The 22,629-nt window shown below is 43.0% G+C and overlaps 1 long non-coding RNA gene across 1 annotated transcript in view; it reads right to left on the bottom strand.

The window, feature by feature from the left end:
* Window positions 1–299: 299 nt before the first annotated feature.
* Window positions 300–22,629, bottom strand: part of LOC138294215 (uncharacterized) — a 70,583-nt gene continuing 48,253 nt past the window's right edge. The window contains exons 2-3 of the long non-coding RNA XR_011203276.1: window positions 14,421–14,478; window positions 300–369 (exon numbers count right to left, since the gene is read on the bottom strand). This is a non-coding gene — a long non-coding RNA (uncharacterized lncRNA). The remainder of the gene's footprint in view (window positions 370–14,420; window positions 14,479–22,629) is intronic.

The raw sequence follows: 22,629 nt of genomic DNA, 5'->3' as shown, positions 1-22,629 counted from the left end.
GATGTTCCCAGAAGCTAACAATGGATGCACTGACTGAAGTACTGATGGAGACTAAAATGTTTCCTGATGAGTCTGATGATGTGCGAAGGAGAAGAGGTGCCATGTTTTAGACAATTTTAACTTAACCTGACCGCACCGAGAGGTGTGAGCCCATTCTTTCGATTTCCTTCTCCACCAATGAGGTGTATTCGCCTTTAATTCTCTTACTTTGTTGCTTAAAACTTCTGATGCTGAATGCTGATTCCGTAGACATTGCTTTCTAATGGTTCGGAGAGCTTAGAGTCCCCGATTCTGAACCATTTCCTTTTCACTGTGCTGTTGCTGATCGAACTTATGTCCAACTGATGAAGATAATTGCAGCTTGCTGATCTGTGAGGAGAGATATAACAAATGCTGATGTTTCTTGTTGCAAATTTGCCTTTTTGTTTTCTAGGTACCAACTGCTGCTTTTGACAGAGCCATAGTAAGATGTTCTCCAAATTCATGTTGACTAAAACCTTTTACATGAAGCCCAAACATGCTATTTCTAATCTGAGGATTGTGAGGTTTATTCCATCAAACTAATCTGCTATTGATGTTACTCAGTTGCTCAAATTCAAATGTATGTTATTTACACTGTGCAGTTACTTTTATTGTTGATTTGTACTCTGGGTTTAGAGGGATTAGTTATGAATGCTTTAGTCAAATTGAGATTCTTTAGAAGATTTGATCAATCAGTGTTGTTTTTATACATATTCAATGTGGTTTTGTGACTAATTTACGTGATATCAGCATTGCTAATGCAGGGAAATACATTTTCTAACTTATACTAAACGTGTGGTCATTCATGACCAAATGGGTCATGGTGCGTGATAAGTTACCTACTCCAAAAGGTTTTACTGTTTGTTTGATGATAATCATGATGTACTGGGCTTAGGGTGAGAACTTCTTAAACGCAGTCAAAAGGTCTATCAAACCTCTAACGCATCCCCTTATAAATTAAAGATAAAAAATCAAATAAGGTCAGATGCGCTCACAGAAATGGTAGCAGAGTAGGATGGTTTGTCTATTTAAGAGCACATCCTTAAGTCCAGTACATGGTTTGTCTCCTTAAAAGATCACCATTAAGGTTGTAAAAGATAAGAGTATAATTTGCAGATTTGGTAAGAGAAGAAATTGGTAAAAGTTAGGATTTCCAGATTCAATGGTACAAAGTGGAGAGAAAATGTGTCCCTAAGAACCCAGAATGACTTTCCCAGAACTTTGGAGCTTGCCAATGCTTGTTTGAGGATGTTCTCTGCGTTCTAGTGACAGTGTGAATGGTAATGGTTTTGCTCTTGCACAGTTTAAGCAAATTGCAGATGAATTGTGATGTTTGTGAGGGGATAGGGAGTTTGCGTACTCCAAATGAAGTTGTTGAAGGAGTTTGCGTACTCCAAAGTATGAGAGTAGGGAAGTCGTCGAACCTCACATGTGTGTGGCACTTTGTGCTCAAAAGGTGTCCACATGGTTGTTGGGATACAGACCCTGCGAGGTCTAAGACTCCGGAGTATTGAAAAATTGTATGAGACACTTGCTTTTTGTTGTACTTTGTTCAGTAGGTCAATCGGGCTTGGTTGACAAACTTGAGAGTGTATGTCAAACTGAGTGGAAGGTTTTTGACTGAGATCTGGCGAGTCCTATGTGCACCAGGACATCTCCACTGATCAGTTGAGAGTAAAATTTGCGGGTCGAATTTTGCTTGCGAATCAGGGAAACTGAGAAAGAAAGAGTAGCTGCTAGAGCGAAAGGCCATCAGTGAAAAACCCGTAAGGTTTCTGAAGCAACTGTGTTACACTACCTGTAGTAAACAGACAAATTTAGGGTTTGATTTTGTTTAGTGCTCGCATTAATTTCTCATTAGTTCTGTGCAAATCCGTGTTGAGGAGGGCAAGCCGAAAGACTTTATCAGCCACTGTACGTGTGAGTGAGACGTCATTGGAGCCACGCTGGGATAGGTTGGTTAGCAAGAAGGGTCGCACACGGATTGGTGACAACCGTGAGACGTCATTTGTTGAGACGGTCGGCGAAAAGGATTTGGGGATTAAAAGTCACTTCCTGATTTGATTGAAAGTAGCGTAAATTACAGAGATTACATTTTTGAAAGCTTTAAAGAGTGCCCTAAGGGGAGATAAATATATTCCAGCAAGAACAGGGGAAATTATACCACCAGAAGTTCCACCCCCATATGTTGCCTTTGAAGAGCAGGGCACTGCACCATGCCTTTGGGTAAAACAGTGGTGCAGAGCAACAGAAAAAGATGGGAGCCTAGTGTTTCCTATCCATGGAACATTTAATCTAAGGATCTTAGAGAAAACCCCTCCAAGACCACCACAGTTCGAAGCGTTAGCAATTTGGGAACTAGTATCTAGACATCAACAGCAGTTAAAATTTGAGAGAAGGATGAGAAAAGCTGAAAAGACACTAGTGGAGACTAGAAGAGATAGTGATCAAAAATTTTGCAGAACAGAGACTACAGGGAATTAAGTTGTTTCCTGCAGTTACCCAAGAGAACGGTGATGAGATTAGAAAAAGTACAAAGAAGAGGGATTCATATCCTTCTGAGGAAAAAGAGCAGAGATCGACAGAGTCTAGAAAGTCTTTGACTCTCAACGAAGACTTAGGTTATGATGAGTTCATTGTACAGTTATTGAGAAATCATCCTCCACCATATGCAGCACTTGAGAAAAGCTCAAGCACTAGTGTAGACCGTACAGCTCCAACACCAGTTGGACCGACACAGTGTCAGATACAGGGTAGCCATAGTGGACCCACTACTTCAGCAATCCAACATACAATGCCACAGATGAACATTCCCAGAATTTATCCAGCTGTACCTATTATAGATACAGCAACAAACCTAATAGTGCCGACAGGACAAGTTTACCCGAAGCTAAAATTGGTTCAAATAGAGTCAACCCCGAATTTAATGCCCTCAGTGTACCCCTATAATGGGATCACAGAACGAGATGTCTGAACGGATTAGTCAGAGTACAGGAATAATGCACCCACGAGACCCAAATGTGAGACCAAGTCCAGATGCAATGTCAGTACCGTTGTTTGCACAGGGAAACAGTAAGAATGATGGAAAGAGAGCCATGAACCAGAGCATGTCGGGAGAAAAGCTTGAAGAGAGTGCAAGAACAATAACCTCCATGAGACCGACACTTGATGGAGCAGGTCCATTAATCGATTTAAGTCCTTACAGGACCCCTTCAAATAACGAGGTAGGGTCATAGATAGGTCCTAACCTAAGCTTAGTGACACCAGTGACCCCAAACCTAACCTTACAGCAGTTGCCAAGTGAGAAGCCCAAAAACATTTCATTACAAGGCTTGACAGCCCAACATTCAACCGAATGGTTGGAAAAGCTGAGTAGCTCACAAAGCGACTCCAGCGGAGGGAATGGCATACATTATACTAGAATTAGGTTGGAAGCAAAAGAACTGATTGAAGGAACAATTAGGGTAAACAGACTTTAATCAAACAAAGAAGATGAGCTGTGTTGCTTGTGCCCACTAATTACAAACAGAGCTGGAATGGTACATCAAAAATTGGCAGATATAGCAGATAAATATGACATGGACATTGAGAAAACTAAACATCTAAAGATGAATTTCTGGTTAGAATTAGATGCACAAGACTTTGACCACATGAGAGTTCCAGGAATGAAAACGCACCTTAGAGAATTGCTTCAGAGCATTCAAACATGGTGGAGCATTGCACAAGTTGGAAGGCAGATGGGTGGAAAAAAGAGATAAGAGGAAAAGGGATTCTGCAAATCTACCTGCAAATATGCTGCAGGCTGAGGACTCAGTGAAAATTCTACCAATGAGAGAAATTCCCAGAGGGAATTTTGTCAAAGTCCCTTGGAGCAGAAGTGACATCCTGTCATTTACAAATGGCTACCCCAAAGTGAGAGAGAAACCTGTAGAATGGTACCAACAGACAGATAGGTTTGTAAAGCTTGCAAAATGCCTATAGGAAGACCTAAACACCCTGCTAGAGATAGCAGTCCCAGCAGATATATGGGTGGAATGCAAGAGGAGTGTAGATTGGCCAACAAAAGAGCCAGAGAGAGATCCAGCAACTGGTGCACCATCTCCTTATGTAATAAAGTATTACTATATGGTGATCAGATTTTTATAAACAAGAATGTTGCCCAAGAATATTGGCTGGCAGAGAATAGATGGGTCGGCCCAGGAGGCAAAAGAGTCCATACATGCATACTATGAGAGACTGTTATAGGTGTTCAAACATTACAGTGGTACAGAAACAATTGAGCCGAAAGACATGATTCATTTTGTGTTCATATTTGTTGAAGGACTAAGACCTGAAATTAGTCAGATGATTAAGAGCCATTTGATTTTCTGGCAAGGAAAGCCAATTGATGAGGTATTGCAATATACAAAGTACTGTAGTGTTGAAATTGAGTTGAAGCAGAGAAAGTTGAAAGAGAAGGCAATGGTGATGCAGATTAAAGCAGCCCAAACAGCAATTCAGCGAAGTTTTCCGCAACAACAGGGAAATGTGTTGTTTCAAAATCAAGCCAGAGGTAGATGTTGCGGAGGATTGGGAATTGTGGTCCTGAATTGAACACGGTAGTAGTGCAGGGTGAGGTGCAAGGAATGAAGATAGTGCTGCTGTGTCACGCTTGCGGAGGCCTTGGGCATTGGAAATGGGAGTGCCAGATGGTAAGTCAGGGAGGTACTGTTCAGTAAATGAGTGATATCAATTCTTTCCAAAATAAGAGAGAGCCAAGAGTGAGAGGTCATAATCCAAAATTTCAAAATAATGTGAATCAGATACAAGGTTTCCAGCCCATGTAGCAGGTGCAGCTGCCACAACTACAGAAACCAACAGATGCAACCTCGAGTTCCAATGGTACCTAGACAGCAAATTCAAATATTTCAGGCCCAAATGGAGCAGCAGCAGGTGATGCTTCCTCAGACGGTCACAGGACAGAGGTTTAACCAGAATAATAACACAGTACACCAATTTCCCCTACACAGTGAGAATAGAATAAACAATGATTGGGTGTGTGATAGTTCGGATGAGGAAGAATGCATGTTGGCCACATCACTAGAGGTAGATCAGAAAGGTCCGTATGTCAAAGGAAAGATAATGGGTCTCAAAGTCTTATTTTTGGTTGACACAGGAGCAACACGCTGCATGGTAAGAACTGCAGAAGTTCCAAACCTGCCTCTTTCAGGGAAAACAGTCCAGATTGTAGGAGTTGCCAACCAATATTTGACTAGCCCAATTACAGAACTAGTCCTGGTTAAAACTGGCAACTTTAAAGGGCTACACAAATTCGAAATTTGTGACTCAAGCCCAGTATCCCTACTGGGAAGGGATTTGTTGTGCAAAACAAGATGTTCAATCACTTGCACAAACAATGGAATTGAAATTCAAACACACAGTAATGATGAAGATGATCCGACCTTAGAAAGAGATTGTGACACAGTGAATGAGGAATGCCCTTTGATTAGCTTCTTTCCAGTTTTCACTGTGAGATTTCTTCCTTCTGATTTGAAGGGGACAGTCAAGATGAAAGTGTGGGAACTTACAGGAAAAGATATTGGGCTAATAAAAGGTATTGAGCCAGTTAAAGTTACAGTCAAGCCAAACACAATTTTTCCCCAGATTCCTCAGTACCACATGACACAAGAGGCGATTGAAGGACTGGCACCCATAATTGCATAATTTGTAGACCAAGGCGTTTTGAAGGAAGTGTTGAGCAACCCGTGTAATTCACTAATAATGGGATGGTGCAAATCATGTGGGAAAATTTGAATTGTTCAAGATCTGAGAAAAGTAATGACTTTGAACACTGATTATGTTTCAGATCCCGTGCGATGCTGAATGGGTCACTGTAGTGGACCTATCACAAGCATTTTTTTCTGGACCTCTTCACGAAGATAATCAATTTCTCTTCTGTTTCAAATTCTTAATTCGAGTCTACTGTTGGTGCAGAATTCCTCAATTTTCAACTAGATCTTGAAAAAGAATTTGGAGCCACTGGAAATGCCTTAACAATCGATGCTGATACAGTACATTGAAGATTTGTTAATTGCATCCAAAACAAAAGAAGCATGCAAATACAATACTATTGCCTTGCTGAATCATTTAGGAAAGAGCGACATAAAGTGTCCCCAGCTAAGCTGCAGCACTGCCAAAACAAAGTGAAATACTTAGGACACCTAATTGAGAAAGGGATCTGGAAAATATCCAGAGAGAGAGTTGCAGCAATATTGCAGATGAATCCCCCAGCCACTCAGAGAGATGTTAGGATGTTCTTAGGAATGGTGAGTTACTGCCGCCAATGGATTCCAAATGTTTCAGTCATTTTAAAACCATTGCAGAAGCTAACTCACAAAGAGATTACTGATCCCCTAGTGTTAGACCAAGCCTGTATGAAAGCCTTCATGGAGTTGAGAGAGAATCTGTGCCAAGCCCCAGCTTTGGGTATGCCTGATTACACAAAACCCTTTGTGTTGTTCTGTCATGAGCGTGATGCATGTACTTTGTTTGCCTTGACTCAAGTCCAATGTGGTGTAAACTGCCCAGTAGCATATTTTTCAGCTACTTCGCACACAGTTGCAGCAGCTTTACCAGTCTGTCTGAGGTCAGGTGCAGCATATGAACAGAGTCTCACTCAGAGTGAGAGCATTGTGATGAGACATCCTTTAACAATCATGGTCCCTCACTCCATTGAAGTCTTACTCACTAGATCCAAAACACAACACCGTACAAGCGGCAGGTTAACCACGTATGAGACAGTCATCCTGGAGTCCCCAAATGTATCAATCAAAAGGTGTACAGTGCTTAACCTTGCTTCCAAAAGAGAATGTTGAAATTGACAAATTGGAAGAAGTTGAACATGACAACGTAGAAGTAACTGAATTGTACACAAAACCAAGGCGCGATATTTGAGATACTCGCTTAGAAGAAAATGATCAAATTGTCTTTGTCAATGGCTCTTGCCTAAGAGATAATACAGGAACATTAAGTGCAGGATATGCTGTGTGCACAATTTCAGGTCTACTTAAAGCATCCTGGCTTCAAGGAGTGTATTTGGCACAAGTGGCAGAGTTGATAGCTCTTACTAGAGTATGCTATGTTTCCACGCAGCTTAAAGTTACCATCTATACAGATAGTCAATATGAATTTGGAATAGTCCATGACTTTGGCCAATTGTGGTCACAGAGACCTCTTCTGGTTTCCTGACCTCTTCTGGTTCACCAGTGAGAAATGGTGAAAGAATTCATGAATTGTTACAAGCTGTTCAGTTGCCTGAAAAGATTGCTCTGGTGATATGCAGTGCACACCTGAAATCTCAAGATTTTGTATCAATAGGAAATGGATATCTAGTTCAAGTCGCAAGGTTTTGCGCATTGAACTGCATATCATTCAAAGATAAATGGTAACTGTTACCTGATGAAGGTGAAATGTGCCCTAACTGTGCTTTTCATGTTGTAGATACCAATGAAGAATTGAAACCGTTACAGGACAATGTCCCTAAAGATGAAAAAAGGGAATGGTTTAAATTTAAATGTGTCCAGAGGGAGGACGATGTGTGGGTTTCAGAAGAGGGACGGGTGGTCCTACCGAACAGTTTGTTGACACAAATAGCTAGATATTATCATGGTAAAGCACATGTTGGAAGAGATGCGATGGTTCGCACTTTCAAACAGTTCTGGTTCAATCCAAAGTTTATATAGGTTGCCGAAGCAGTTTGCCATAGGTGCATTACGTGCCAGCAGATGAACGTGGGAAAGGGAACATTGGTCATTATGAGCCACATAGGAAAAGCAGGAGATACATTTGGCAGAATGCAGATGGATTCCATTGAAATGCCTGTGTGTGGAAGATTGAGCTATGTGTTGGTGATTGTTTCCATTTTTAGTCATTGGATTGAAGCTTACCCCACACAAAGAAATGACAGCCTCACAGCAGCAAAGTTACTGCTTAGGGAACTGATACCACGTTTTGGGTTTCCAGTCTCTTTAGAATCAGATAGAGGAAGTCACTTCAACAATGAAGTAATTAAATTGCTATGTTCAGCTTTAAACATTGAGCAGAAACTGCGCTGTAGTTACCGCTCTGAAGCCTCAGGACTTGTGGAACAAATAAATGGTATCTTGAAATCAAGAATGGAGAAAATGTGTGCGTCCACGAATCTGAAATAGCCTGACGCACCACCGTTAGTTCTAATGTGAATGAGAATCATCCCCGACAAGAAGACAGGATTGTCGCTGCATGAAATCCTCCTGGGCAGAGCAATGAGGTTGCCAGCTGCCGCTGCCAATGCTCTTGTGAACATAACAGATGATATGGTGTTGTACTACAGCAAAGACACAGCTGATGTGGTTCGCTCTTTCTCTCATCAGGTGGAAGCCACCACACTTCAACTGTCTCAAGACCAAGGCTGCAACCTGAGAGCAGGAGACTGGGTTGTGATCAGAAAGCATGTGAGGAAGTCGTGCTTGGAGCCTCGTGGAAGGGTCCCTGCCAAATAGTTTTAATTACTACTAGAGCTCTGAAGTGCCAGCCATACTCGGAGAGTACCATATCCGTTGGACAAAGAAAAAGAGTTGTTGAGAGTACCAACAACGTCTAGACCAACTCTAGGATTGGAGAGAGGAGAAGGTGAATTAGAGACTGAATCTGAGCAGACCGTATCCAATACAAACACTCCTGTGAAAGACAAAGTGGAAGAGATACAGGAGAGTGACAATGAGCGAACCTCAACTGAGTTAGCAGAAGAATCTAGTCAGAGGAGGTCTCTCCCAGATGCAGACGGTTTTAAAAGACAAACTGAACAAACAATAGACCCCGAGGGAAAAGGAGTTGAGGCGGATCAAAATCAAAATGGTCTGAGACCACCGGTGGCGGGTAACTCAAGAGAAAACATTGCAGATCAAGGAGAAGGTACAAGTCTAGCACTGAAAAGAGCAGTGACAAAAGGGCCACTGAAAGGAGATTAGTGGCCGAAATTGCAAACAAAGGAGAAGAAAGCAATTACAGTGACAACAATTGAGGAGGAAATTGACACTACAAAAAAGGAAGATTTGAGTGATGAATTAAGTGGAGATCGAAGGTTGAGAATTGCAAATCGGAGGTATTCAGGTCCTGAATGGGCGCATGTAACAACGAGTGCGTGGCAGAAATAATTTTTGTCCTCTTGTTTTGATCAAGCTATTCCAGGTCAATATTTTGGCATGTGAAGGAAACTGATGAACTGAACTGTTGTAAACCTGTAAACTAAGAAAGAAAAGAGACTATTGAAAGTAACCGTAAAAGACTTTTGATAACCTGCTAAACCGATTTTGACAAAACTACCTATTTTTGACAAGGGTCCTGGAAGAAAGACTGAAAGCTGTATATAATCACTGAAGAGCTGAAGATTTGGGGGGTCATTACAACCCTGGCGGATGGCGGAGAACCAGCGGTAAGACCGCCAACAGGCTGGCGGTCTTACCTTGGTGAATTATGACCATGGCGGTCACCGCCATGGTCATCCGCCGGTTCTCCGTCCCACCCGCCGGGCTGGAGCCTGGCGGCCGTCAGTATACCGGCGGCGGCATTTGGACCCGGCTTACTGCTGTGGATTTCCAGCGGTTTCAACCGCCATGAAATCCATGGCGGTAAGCACTATCAGTGCCAGGGAATTCCTTCCCTGGCACTGATAGGGGTCTCCCCCACCCCAACTCCCTCCCCTACACCCCCCACCACCCCTGCCACCCCCCAAAGGCGGCAGGGCCCCCCTCCCCACCCGACCCCCAACATAACATTACTCACACACACCCGAAACGCATGCAGGCACCACCAACACACACATGCACACACCCCGACATAACATACACGCACACATCCATACACACATACCCACAGCCATACACGCACTCATTCCCATACACACAAAACCCCCGCAAGCATACACGCACTCACACACCCCCTCTACATACACACACGCACACCCCCATGCACGCACACAACAACCACCCCCCCCCTCCCCTAACGGACAATCGACTTACCTGGTCCGTCGATCCTCCGGGAGGGGACGGGAGCCATGGGGGCAGCTCCGCCGACACCACACCGCCAACAGAACACCGACACGGCGAATCACAGGACGTGATCCGCTGGGCGGTGTTCTCTTGGCGTGGCGGTGGAGGTGGAGCAACCTCCACTTCCCCGCCGCCCTCAAGTATGGCTGTTGGCGGCTCTCCGTCGGAATAACAACGGAGAGCAGCCAACAGTCATAATACGCCGAGCGGTAAACCGCCTGCACAGGCGGTCTTCCGCACGGCGGTCCCTCAGCGGTCTTGCAAAAAGACCGCCGGAGTCGTAATGACCCCCTTTTTTTTTATTTTTGCTGCATAGCTCTAAAAAATTTTCACTTCTACTTTCTGATTCTTTACGGAACATGAGTAACACTAGCCAACTGGATAGAAAGAATAGGTGCTGTAAATATATGGGTATTGGTTTGGTGATTGTGGGCATGATATTGTGTCTGGTGTTGATTGTGAGCATGACTCTCTTTGATAAGAGTGTGGCCAACCTACCTCAACTATAGGAACGACTACTGCACTCACAGAAGTCGATAGGTTTAGGATAGATGAGAAATATTTACACGTAGAAAGCACCCAAGGAGAGCTTTCTTCAAACATTTTCTATTGCTTATTGTGTGAGCATGTTGATACAATGGATGCAAGACATTTTTATGCTTGCATGCAGATTCCTTCATCAGTTGAAGAAGGAATTACTTATCATAGCTTGCCCCTTACTTATGGGATAAGTTGTAGTGTGTTATTAACAAGATTTTTTAACCAGGAGTATATCCAATATTTATATTCCAGTTACGATGTTGTGTTTTCGTTTGTCCTCATAATTAGATACTGGAGTAGAGTAGCTAATGACATATAATTATTCAAAGGTTTCTTTGAACCTACGTTAACCTTTGGAACGGTTTTTGCACATCCCAAAAACCTTACTTGCTTGCTAACACCAGTAGAAAAGAGTTTCATAGATCACACAGAGGACAGAAGAAGAGTGCTAAAGGCGAAAATAGAAAAAGGGTTAGAGAAAAGGACACCAGGAAATGATCATGCATTAAGTGACATAAAAACACAAGGGAAATTAGCTTTAGATGCACAAAACGTAGGGAATCTTTGTGTATATAGACCTAAATCTAGAATTGACATGTTTGTGGGAACGAGTGAATGCAGGAATGTGTTTTTGTTTCAGAGTAAATGAACATTCATGTTAAGTGGACAGGATCCAGCGACTCCAGGTGCTTAATATATCTGTGGACCAAATGCATATTACCATCTTCCTAGAGGATAGTATGGCACATATTATTTGGGACTAGTTTTCCCAAAGATTTACCAACTTGAGGACTTGAGCAAAATGCCTGAAGTAACTGAATTGCATCATATTAGCCAAAAGCGAGAATCTTATTTTGGCATCGCCTGAGACATATTTGGAGCTATAGTTCCTTCAGTGGGAGTTATTTTGAATTCTTTGATAATTCAAAAGTTGTCTACTATTGTGGATAACATGCTGACAAATTTTTCAGGAGCCATGATCCTAATGGATATAGAGATGGTTTCGGTAAGATCCATGACTCTTCAGAACTGCCTTGCATTAGACATCCTTTTAGCAAAGGAGGGCAGAGTTTGTGAAATGCTGAATTTGCAACATTATTGTTCATATATTCCTAACAATAGTAAAGAAATTAGAGGCCTTATTAACAATGTGACTAAAGATAGAGCTGATCTAAAAGAACTAACAGAACCAGGGGTGTGGGAAAATGTTGGCAAAGGATTTGCTTCTGTGGATAGTTGGCAACCCGGGGAAGGAAATAATAGTGAAAATTATACAGGGGATACTGATTGTTAGAACTTGCATGATTGAAGCATGGGCGATACGGAAATTATATCACATAATTAAAATGAAACGATTGAAAAAGGATCAGAGAAGGGAAGAAATTAGAATGGAACAACTGTTTTGGAGAAATTCGAAGAGGGAAAGAAGAAATAAACTTCTTAAAGAGGACCAATTTTAGCAAGGAAAATTTGTGCGGAAAATGTAAGTGCAATGACATATTTCGTAATCAGAGGAGGGATTGTGAAAGCTGAATTTTACTAATAAATATTTCATGTATCTTAAATTATGAATCTGCCTAGAATTTGAATTAACATAGAAAAATAACGTACAACTTGAAAAAGTGCCCTTTTGAGTGTCCGTCATCTAATATGTAAAGTTTTACTAAAGGGTTATTAACGTTCATTCAGAATGTATACGAATGCCCATTTGGCAGTAATGTGCCATATTAATGATTAATGCTATGCACTTGCTTAATTAATCATAGGCCTTAAATTAGCGAGGTCTGGGCCTAAGTATTCCACAGCCTCATACTAAAATGCAATGTCTGAATAAAGGTATGAATTTATGTTTAGAAAAATAAAGATGTATTGTTCTAACTGAAGGTTGACCAAATCGTAGCAGTAGCATGTTTTAACCTTCTCACAAGGAAATGCTTGTAGAAACCTGTTGTTCTCAAAATGTTAAAAATGTTAACTTGAAGTGTGAGAAAGCGATGTTCCCAGGAGCTAACAATGGATTCACTGACTGAAGTACGGATGGATACTAAAATGTTTCCTGATAAGTCTGACGATGTAAGCAGGAGAAGAGGAGCCAATCATCAACGTGCAAAAGACTGTTTCGTTTTATCTTAGATTTGCATTTCTAATTTTATTGGACTAATGGCTAACATATATTTCTTTGACCAGTGACAACGTGTGAAGTGTTTTAGACAATTTTAATTTAACCTGACCGCACCGAGAGGTGTGGGCCCATTCTCTTGATTTCCTTCTCCACCGATGAGGTTACACGCCTTTGATTCTCTTACTTAGAGAATCTTGATCTTTAACTTTATTGCTTAAAACGTCTGATGCTGATTCTGTAGACATTGTTTTTTAATGGTTTGGAGAGCTTAGAGTCCCTGTTTCTGAATGATTTCCCTTTCACTTTCCTGTTGCTAATGCTGATCGAACTTATGTCCAACTGACAAAGATAATTGCAGGTTGCTGATCCATGAGGAGAGGTATAACAAATGCTGATGTTACGTTTTCTGTGTCTCCCTCTCTACCTTCAGATTAGAATAGCATGTTTGGGCTTCATGTAAAACAGTTTTAGTCAAAAGTTAATTTGGAAAACATCTAACTAGGGCTCTCAAAGAATAGCGGTTGGTACATAGAAACAAATAACAAATCTACAATCAAGACAATAGCATTTTGTTATACCTCTCCTCATGGATCAGCAAGCTGTGATTCTCTTCGTCAGTCAGACATCCATCTGGTCTTCTTCATCAAAGGACAATGAAAGGGAATGGTTCAGACACAGGGATCGCTACGCAATCTGAACCATGTAAGAAGCAATCGATAAGGGCAGTATAAAATCATTTAGCCATCAAGCGTCAAAGTTAAAGTTAAGAATAAAGTAATCAGGAACTGCTCAGCTCCCAAACACAACCTCTACAAAGGAAACCAAAAAAGCGTCACTTCTCAGTGCAGTCGGGCTAAGTTAAAATCTCCTAAAGAATTTCCCTCATTACAATTGGTCAGAAAATTGTACATTTACAGTCAATCCAATTGGAATTAAACCTCAAATCAAAGATATAACTAAACTGTCTTACACACATTGATGATTGGCTCCTCTTCTCCTGTTCCCATCATCAGGCTCGTCCGGGAACAATTTTGTAACACTCTGTACTCCAGTCAGTGCATCCATTGTTGGTTCCTGGGAACATCACTGTCTCATGCATCAAGTTAACATTGTAACAAATACTAATACAGGACATTCTAGCAAGCAGTTCTCATAAGAAAGTTTAAAACATCTGCTAAACGTTTGGTCAACACAGTGTGAGCAATAAATGTATTGAAATCTTCTGGACATACATTCCCACAATTTTATTCAGACTTTGCAGTTTAACATGAGGCTGTGTAAACTAGGCTCAAACATTGCTAATTTAAGGCCTACAATTAATAAGCAAATACATAACATCAAATCATTAATGTAACACACTACTATAATTTCCCTACACCATCTGTTTCAGTTTGAAGGACACCCCAGGCCTTCAGTCGCTCTGTTATGCAAACCCCTCTCAGTTGAAAGCACACCCCAGTGCTAGGGCCTATCTGTTGTATGTCTGAGTTGGAATGATACCCCCCCTACATTTCTGTGCTACCCCTGTCAGTTCAAAGGCACCACAGGGCCTACACCACTGCTCTGCAAGCAGACTCAGTTATTTTCTTTTGTTGTCACCTCACAGTGACAGCAATGAAGTACTCCAAGCATCTCTACTTATCATGAACAAATCAAGAATCTTCACTCACAGTCTGTTCTTCAGTTGTGGTAAGTATAAATGTGCATCAGGCAGTTTCTCTGACAAAACTGGAAGAATTGGAGAAAAAAGAAGCACCCATTACAAGACCAGGCACAATTATACATAACTATTCCTCATTTTATTCAACAGTTGCAGAGACTGATGACACTGAGCACTGTGCAGTGGCCGCCATTAAGAAGGGGAGGTGGGAGGCAGGAGCAGCTTGGAAGCGGGAGCGGTGGGCGAATGGGGGTATGGCAGTGGGGCCGCAGGGAAACAGCGGCAGGAAAAGAACGGCTTAGAAGAGCTGAAAAAAGGCGGAAGGGGCGCAAAGCCACAAAAAAGGAAAAAGGCTAAACAAGCACAGATAATGGCACAAAACAGATCTAACTTTACTTCTATTAATCGGGCCCCTACATTAATAGCAGATGTGCTTTTGATAATATCCTATTTATCACCAATAATTATTTGAGGGAGGGTTCATGAGTCACAAGAGGTGGAACCTTGTCAGGAGCAGGATGTCCCTCTTTTCCCTCAATAATGGTAATAAATAGCATACTAGCAACACAAAAGAATGATGGACAGAGTGCTGAACAATGCAAACACTCAGCCCCAGTCACACATCTGGGTTTAATCCATCTTTCTTTTGCTCACCATGCCACCTCAGAATTGACCCAGCCATATGCAAATCAGTGTTGACCCTGCTCCTCATGGGAACAGTCCAGCCTGAACTGCCAGGCCAGGTCATCCCTGGCCCGGAAATAAGCATCCTGGGACCAGTTTCAGAGTATCACCCTGCATCAGCAGGCTAGCTTGAATCCAGTGGCACAGTGAGCATGGGACCCATGTCTGGGCATACCCTTCCCACTTAGGGCAACTTTAGCAACAGAAAAGGAAAAAGGACGGAGCGCTGACCAATGCAAACACTCACCCCTAGTCATAGATCTGGGTTTAATCCATTGTTCTTTTGCTCACCATGCCACCCCAGTTTGGACCCAGCCATATGCAAATCAATCTTGTCCCTGTTCCTCATGGGAATAGTCCAGCCCAAACTGCCAGGTCATGTCCTCCCTGGACCGGAACCAAGCATCCTGGTACTGGTTTCAGGGTATCACCCTTCATCAGCCAGGCTAGCTTGAATCCAGTGGCACAGTGAGCACAGGACCCATGTCTGGAAAAACAATGCCACTGCCCTTCATATTCCGTTATGCTGCAATTGTCCCTCGTGTCTGTCCGGTATGGTCAGCTTGCTGCCCTTGCCTTTTTTCCCTCTATTCTCTGTTGTCCATGCGCATGGCCCTATCCCCTCTCTGTTGCTTTCCAAGGAACATTGTGCTGCACTGCCTGCCTGCTTGCCATGTATGGTGTATTGTGCTGGTGTATTGTGTTGCTGCACCACCCAACGCTAGCCCTGTAAGATCAGTTTGGTGCCCTTACCCCTCCCCCTCCTTCCCTGTGTTATTTAAGTCCATGTCCCTACCCCATTGCTTCTGCCCTCTGTAATCTAATGTACCAAACTTGCCATCAATGAGAACTTTGTAAGAAGGCAATTTTGAAAAAAGAAACCTGTGGAATTTATTTTCCCCATTGACTTACATTTAAAAAGAAGATTTTAGGCAGCTAAAATAAACCCCTTTTGGGCTTAAAAACATCAGGAGTCTCCTGCCGGAATTGGGTCCGGTGGCATTTATGGTTGTGCTGCCACTGCCTCTTTCTTCTGCCCTCAATAGCTATATTGCCAAAGCTTCTATCGCCTGTGCTGCATGGTTGGTTTGTTGCCCCTACACCCCCTCTTCCCTGCCCTCCATGGTTCATTGTACTGCCCTTGCCCCTCCTGCCTGCCCAGCATGGTCAACTTGTTGCCTCTGCACCCGCCTCCCTGACCTCAATTATCAGAGGCTGTGCCTCTGACCTCTGCCTCCCCACAGTATTCTAATTAACAGATTGCTAACATTCTATATTTATTACAAAAATGTGCCACACCTGATACCATCTTGGTGTAATCAAAACTGTAGTACCTAAAGCTTTTCCTTTAGAAATGGTGAAAATTAGAGGGTCTTATTTCCATAGAACTTATGGTTAGTGCCCTAAACAACTAAAATTAGACATATTTTTTTGAGTTCTCAAATAGCAACAAAGCACTTTTAAATTATTTGCTATCTTTATGTTCCTAAATGAATGTGTCTTTGTGTAATACAACTGATGTTCATGTAAAGCACTCCAATACCTTTAGGTCAAGTCTGCGTTATATAAAACAGCAAAAAACTAAAGAATATTTCAAAGCCCCTAGCGCTACCTTACCGCTGCTACGGCATAATGTTTTTGATTCTAAGACAGCACTAAAGTGGCTTTCCTGCAGGAGCATATTTACAAAGTGGTGGAATGCATGCATTGTGCCACTTTGTAAACCCTTGCACCACATTATGTCTGCGCCAGGGATAATGTATGCCCGGGGGCGTTCCATCACTAGGAGGCCTGCAAAAATGGTGCAGTGAAATTTAACAGATTTCACTGCGCCATTTTTGGCGTCATTTATAATGCCTGCTAAGAGCAGGCATTAAAATGATGCTCGCATAGTAACCTATGGGCCTCCTTGCACTTTGCTGCACTAGCATCAACACTATTGTGCTAACGACTTCCATGGTGAGGCATATCATAAATATGACGCAACCATGGTGTCGTTAGGTGCCGGTAGGGGTGGGCACAAGAAAAGTGACGCATCCTAGCTGATGCCTCACTTTTTCTTAAATATGGGCCTAATTCTATGTCAGGGCCGGAGTCTTCGGATTATGCTTCTTCTTCTTTGCTGTTTATTATTTCACAAACCACAGCAGCCAATAAAATGTACTTTTTTTGAAAAACTACAATACCCATAAACATGACGTCATAGCATCATTACCAGTCATAGTCCATACTGTTACACATCTCTGAGAACCTCCATAACTCTTCCTCTTTCTTTGCTGCTTCGAAAGAGATAAGTACTTTAATTTTCCTCTTGTCGTTTCCTTTGTGTTGATTGAACTGTGTGAGACCATCGCCACCGGCGTAATAATCGGGCGGTGTTGAGCCCCTTAGAACCTCTCCACAAGGGAAGCGAGCGCCTGACGCGAGGACCTCAGTCCTCTTTCTAGCTCGCAGCCCGCACACGCGCTCTTCGCACTGCAGGATAAATGCCAGATTTGAATCTGCCAGCCAGCTCACGCCACCAGACTCAGTAGGATTGGAGTCGGCTCCTGTATACTCGCAACGGTTCCCCTCACGCCCGTTTGCCAGGTCTGCAATTAGGATATCACAGGTAATTCCTGAGGGGGTTATTTATATATATAGCTCACAAAAAAGAGGACTTTTGAAACAGTAGTTTCTAGTTCAGCTTTCTACCTCCTGCACGGCCACAAGAGTTTGTGTCGACCCCTCCCCCAATATACATTGAATTGTGAGCATTCACTACTGCTCAGTTTATTTTTACGGACAATGAGTGAATGTCAGAGCCAGGATGATGCTGCTAACTGTAATGAACAAGAGGATTTGCTCCTCGCTAAGGACATTGTACATGCCCTGGACGCTTTAGTGGTGCAATCAGTCAGTAGAGACCTATCAGTCGCCCTGCAACCTAGCACCAGATTAAGCGGTATGCTTTGACTGTCCCTCCCTATGGCCTGTCTACCCCCATGCCCCTAGCTGCCACTGGTCAAGAGAGATCTCCGCCAGGTCCCAAATGGCCTCATGCAGCCCCTGTGTCCGTCTGTCCCAATCTCAGGCATCTTCCGATAATGTCCTATCCCCCTTCCAGATGATGCCTCTGAGGCCTTACATTTCCCTCAGTCTGACTCAGATGATGACTCTCACCCTCAAAAATGTTGCCGACATTCCACTGATGAACGGCAGGCCCCCCCACCCTCCTCTGAAGGCATAGTTCCTACGTCTTCCATCAGTTTTGACCCAAATGAGATTGTGCACCCCAGGTCCTCAGACTGGGCCCCCCTCCCTGCAGTGACAGACCATGCCTATGCAAGGCTAAGGAAAGACTTAGATAAACACGTCTGGAGTCGCCTCCGGTCTGAATGCCCTCGCCCTGACATACCTGACAAAGTAACCTTAACCCCTGAGCTAGACCCAAATCTAGCAACTTTACTCAACGTTCTACGAAAGACATTTGGGCTCTTTTTTCTCTGGTGGCCATCTTGGGAGACTTGTTTGTTATTAGCCTCCCTAATGCCCTTATGTACTGCAGTATCCTCAGTAGAAAATGCTTTCATTTTTTCACTCCAATTGCATCAAAATGCTGTTGAGATGTGCCACATTTTTGGGCATAAATTAAAAATGTTAGCACTCTAGTTGCTCAATAGAACACTGTAAGCTACTGATCACCAGGGAGTTCACTGGCAGTCTGCTGCAAGTCTTGAAAGTGCATGTTTCAGTCTGCATGTCAGAATGTTTTAATGAAATAGAAGAGAAAGATATTTGAGAACTCACTTAAAACATGTCCTAATTTTTCTTTCTACAGCATTGATCATAATTTCTATGACAAAATGAGCCCTCTCATTGTTCTTTTCTAAATGAAATGTTTTAACTTTTAGCAGTTTGATTCAATCAAGATGGCTTCAGATGTGCCATATATTTGTCATATGTAACACTGTTAACGCTCTAGTTGTTCTTTAGAACACACAGCGAGGCGCAGTAGAGCATAAGGGAGTCAATTGAAGGCTGCTCCTGTTGGAAGTACATGTTTTATTGAGAATGCCAGACTTCATTCTTAGATGGGGAAGATAGTGTACATTTACAGAAAATATGCTCTAATTTTAGCTTCTGGAGCACCTTCAATCACCTCTAAGGGAAAAACATAAGAAAGCAGTTTTCTCTCAAACATGATTCATGTAATCAAGCAGGGTAAAATCACCTTAGAACACACCATAACTCCTAAAATTAGTATGGTACCATCAGCAAATGATTTATATTGTAACTAAAATTTGTTATCACCCTTTATATGTTTCTTTTTTGTGACCCTCAAAACCTGCCTTTCACTACAGCACATTTCAATGGGGTGCTAAATTGGTCCCAAATTAGCTGCCAACACTTATCTGACAGCCAATCAGATCTCACCATGAGATCTGTGCTTAGGCTCCTCCCAAATAAACAAATGTAGATTTATTTTTCTTTCTCTAAAACTGCTGAACTGATTGCTCCAAATAACAAAAAGCATGATCTCCGGACTAAAAGCTACCTTTCTGCCAAATGTGGTGTAGTTCCGTCTACTCGTTCTGGATGCAGCAGTGTCTAAAGACTCTATGTGAATTAACATGGGAAATGCATTTTTTTGACCTCCCCTTTTTCTCTGCTCCTGCTTGACAGATCACCCTGAAACTTTCCATGCACAACAAGACCCACCTTGTTCCAAGAGATATTATACCTGCAGGCAAGCCTGTGGCAAAAGACAACCTTTGGCTAGATAAAGTTATGTCTGGGACATATGTACAACTCAGAAAAACAGGGTATTGTGTTTGGGGGTACTCTCTGCTCATCCTTCAGATCTCTGCTGGATTTTTGCAGTGGCTTTCAACCATCTGACAACTGCGTACAGATCTTGGAGCTCATTCTCTGGGTCTTTGCTGGGTGTTTCACTGTTGTGCTTCACCTGGAGATTCCTTCTGCTGCATGCAGGTGAAATCTCTGGGGAAAAACCTAAGGGAGAACATGTACAGTAAGCCTGACTCCCACATTTTATTCCCCCAAAATGTGAATCCCTCTTATGTGTCTTTGCTGGAATCACAGTGAAATAACAGATTATGACTGGCCACTTGTAATGAGGGCTTTAGTATTGTAGATAGAATCTAATGAGCCACACAAATTATTGAAACTTGCACAAATTCCAAAAACATACTGAGAAAATTCCTTGCTGGGGATCGTTTCACCACTAGAACTAATGCTTTTGGAAGTTCCATGTGTCAAAAAGGCAAGACTTCAAATAAAGCCCATTCAGTTTTATCCACATGCTTTTGAAAGACTCCATCCTTCATTTTCACAGCCTTCCTGCCTCACTAGGAGTTAAAAACAAACTTGTTCACAACTTATTCTGTATCACTTATTTTCATTTTCTTCCATTTCTGACTGTTAAAATGCTTTTACAAATGTACGAAACACAATTGGCAATTTGGTAACATGTTACCAAATCACCATGTGTGTTTGCGATTTGGTATTTGGAAGGGGCGTGTTTAAGCCATCCCTTCCTAAATACAGAATCTGCATATATGAATGTTTTAAGACTGAGTAACTGTTGCAAAACATTCATATTTTGCTGACTCCTTGAAGGAGGCGGTAAACCATCCCCAAGGGACCTCCTCCCCTTCGGGAATGGATAACAAATATTTTTAGGGGCAGGCAGTGGTCCCACGGACAACTGCCTACTCTTTAAAAATGATACTTCAAAGGTTCATTTTCTTTTATGAAAACAGGCTGCATCAAAAAAAAGATTGCCTCATTAAAAAGCAATCACAGCGGGTGCTAGAGAGCCGGCAAGCAAGATGGCCGCACTGGAGTGAGGTGCCTGCCGTCTGGAGCTATAATCAGACAATATCCTGCTCCAAGTGGCAGTTATGTAACAAATCGAGGCAACTAATGAGCTGCACATAAGAAGGGGAGCCAATCGCTGTTGCTAGTAAATGAGAACGAAGGCCAGATATGTTCTAATGGGACCACCAGCCTGGAGGCGTGTTCCCCGACATAATAGGCCTGCAAGGACATCGATGCACTGTACTGCCCGCTGCAGCTCTTGGCCTGCAGCTTACCTGAATGGGGGACGAGGGCTGTGTTTTGAAAGTGAACGTGCAACTCTGGTGACTTGAAAATTGGTGGGGGCTGACCTGGTGCAGGCTGCTTGAGGTCAGCGTTGAAGCTGGGGCCTATGTGAGGAGCGGTGATGGGGCGGCTTGGGCTGCGTGTCTTGGGGCTAAGGCCCTATTGGCATTGGGGTGCGTTGTTGCTGCTTGCCTCCTCCCTCTGACGCTGGATCATGATCCTGCTTGATGACGGTGTGCTGACCTCGCAACAATATAAGGTGAGGGTGGATCAGTCCGAGACCTCCGAGTTGGCTCTGTGGGCCTGCCTGAGGCATGACACCGAATAGAAGCAATTGAATGCTCAAGGACCAGGCAGAATGAATGCTCTCTTCCCCTGCCAGGATGCGCCTTTCCTCTCACCTGCCTATAATTGCACACAGACCTGCATTACATCTGTGCACTGGGGGTGACCCAGCTGATTATTGCCTGGTGATACTGGCTAACCCTAGTCTCTATGATTGCGTCCTACTGAGATACCTCCATGCTCCAACTACAGTTACCTGGCGCCTGACACCATTGAACTGCAGACTGCCCACCCTGGGGCCTTCCGGTATTCTCTCATAACTGGTGCGGCTATTGCACATCAGTCCCCCCTCGCACTGGCTTCTTACAATAAATCATTTGAGGTTCCCATCGTATTGACACTATGAACGCTGCCTTTGTGTGGTGCTTTTTCATGCTGCAAGCTAGGAAAGGCTGTTTCTCCACACAAACCATCCTTACAGGCCCGAGCACTAGCCACTGCGTGCTACTTGAGCCTGCCTCTGCACCTCCAGGTGTGCTGTGGAGTTGTGGTAGGGCTGTGAGGGCGCTGGCACCACTTGAGACTCTTGTGGTTTGCTTGAACCCGAGATGGGTGCTACGTCTCCTGTATTGAGGTGATTCGATTTCTTTTTTTTATAACCAACTTCATTGTTTATAAACAGTGTGTACTCGTCATAAAGCAGTAGAAACAAACATAAAGTATTCAGAACTGTTACATCACATGCGTTCCCATTTGTACACATTACAACTACCATTACACTGATAACCAATAGTAGTTCCACCATTTTCCCCACACTTTATCACGTTTCTTTGGGCACACCAAAGATTCATAGATTGGCTTTTCTTATTGTGCCTACCAGTCCACACCTGCCCGCCACACTGCCATGGATGGGATTGTGGTTTGCTTCCACAGACAGGCTATGTCTCTCTTAGCGATTAGACAGGCCATTCCTATAAAGCTATGTTCCGGGCGTGGGCCTCCCAACTCTTCTAATAGTCCCAACAATGCTATTTTTAGGGTCAGGTCAATCAGACATCCCAAGACCTCCGAAATCTCTTCTCCAATGGCCACTGGATTTAGATGACTGGATTAAAAAGCGCTCGGACATTATTAAGTAGACT

The sequence above is a fragment of the Pleurodeles waltl genome, chromosome 4_2, assembly GCF_031143425.1.
Source record: "Pleurodeles waltl isolate 20211129_DDA chromosome 4_2, aPleWal1.hap1.20221129, whole genome shotgun sequence".
NCBI classification, from domain to species: Eukaryota; Metazoa; Chordata; class Amphibia; order Caudata; family Salamandridae; genus Pleurodeles; species Pleurodeles waltl.
The sequence above is the reverse complement of the archived record's forward strand: the minus strand, read 5'-3'. Positions and strand labels throughout refer to the sequence as shown.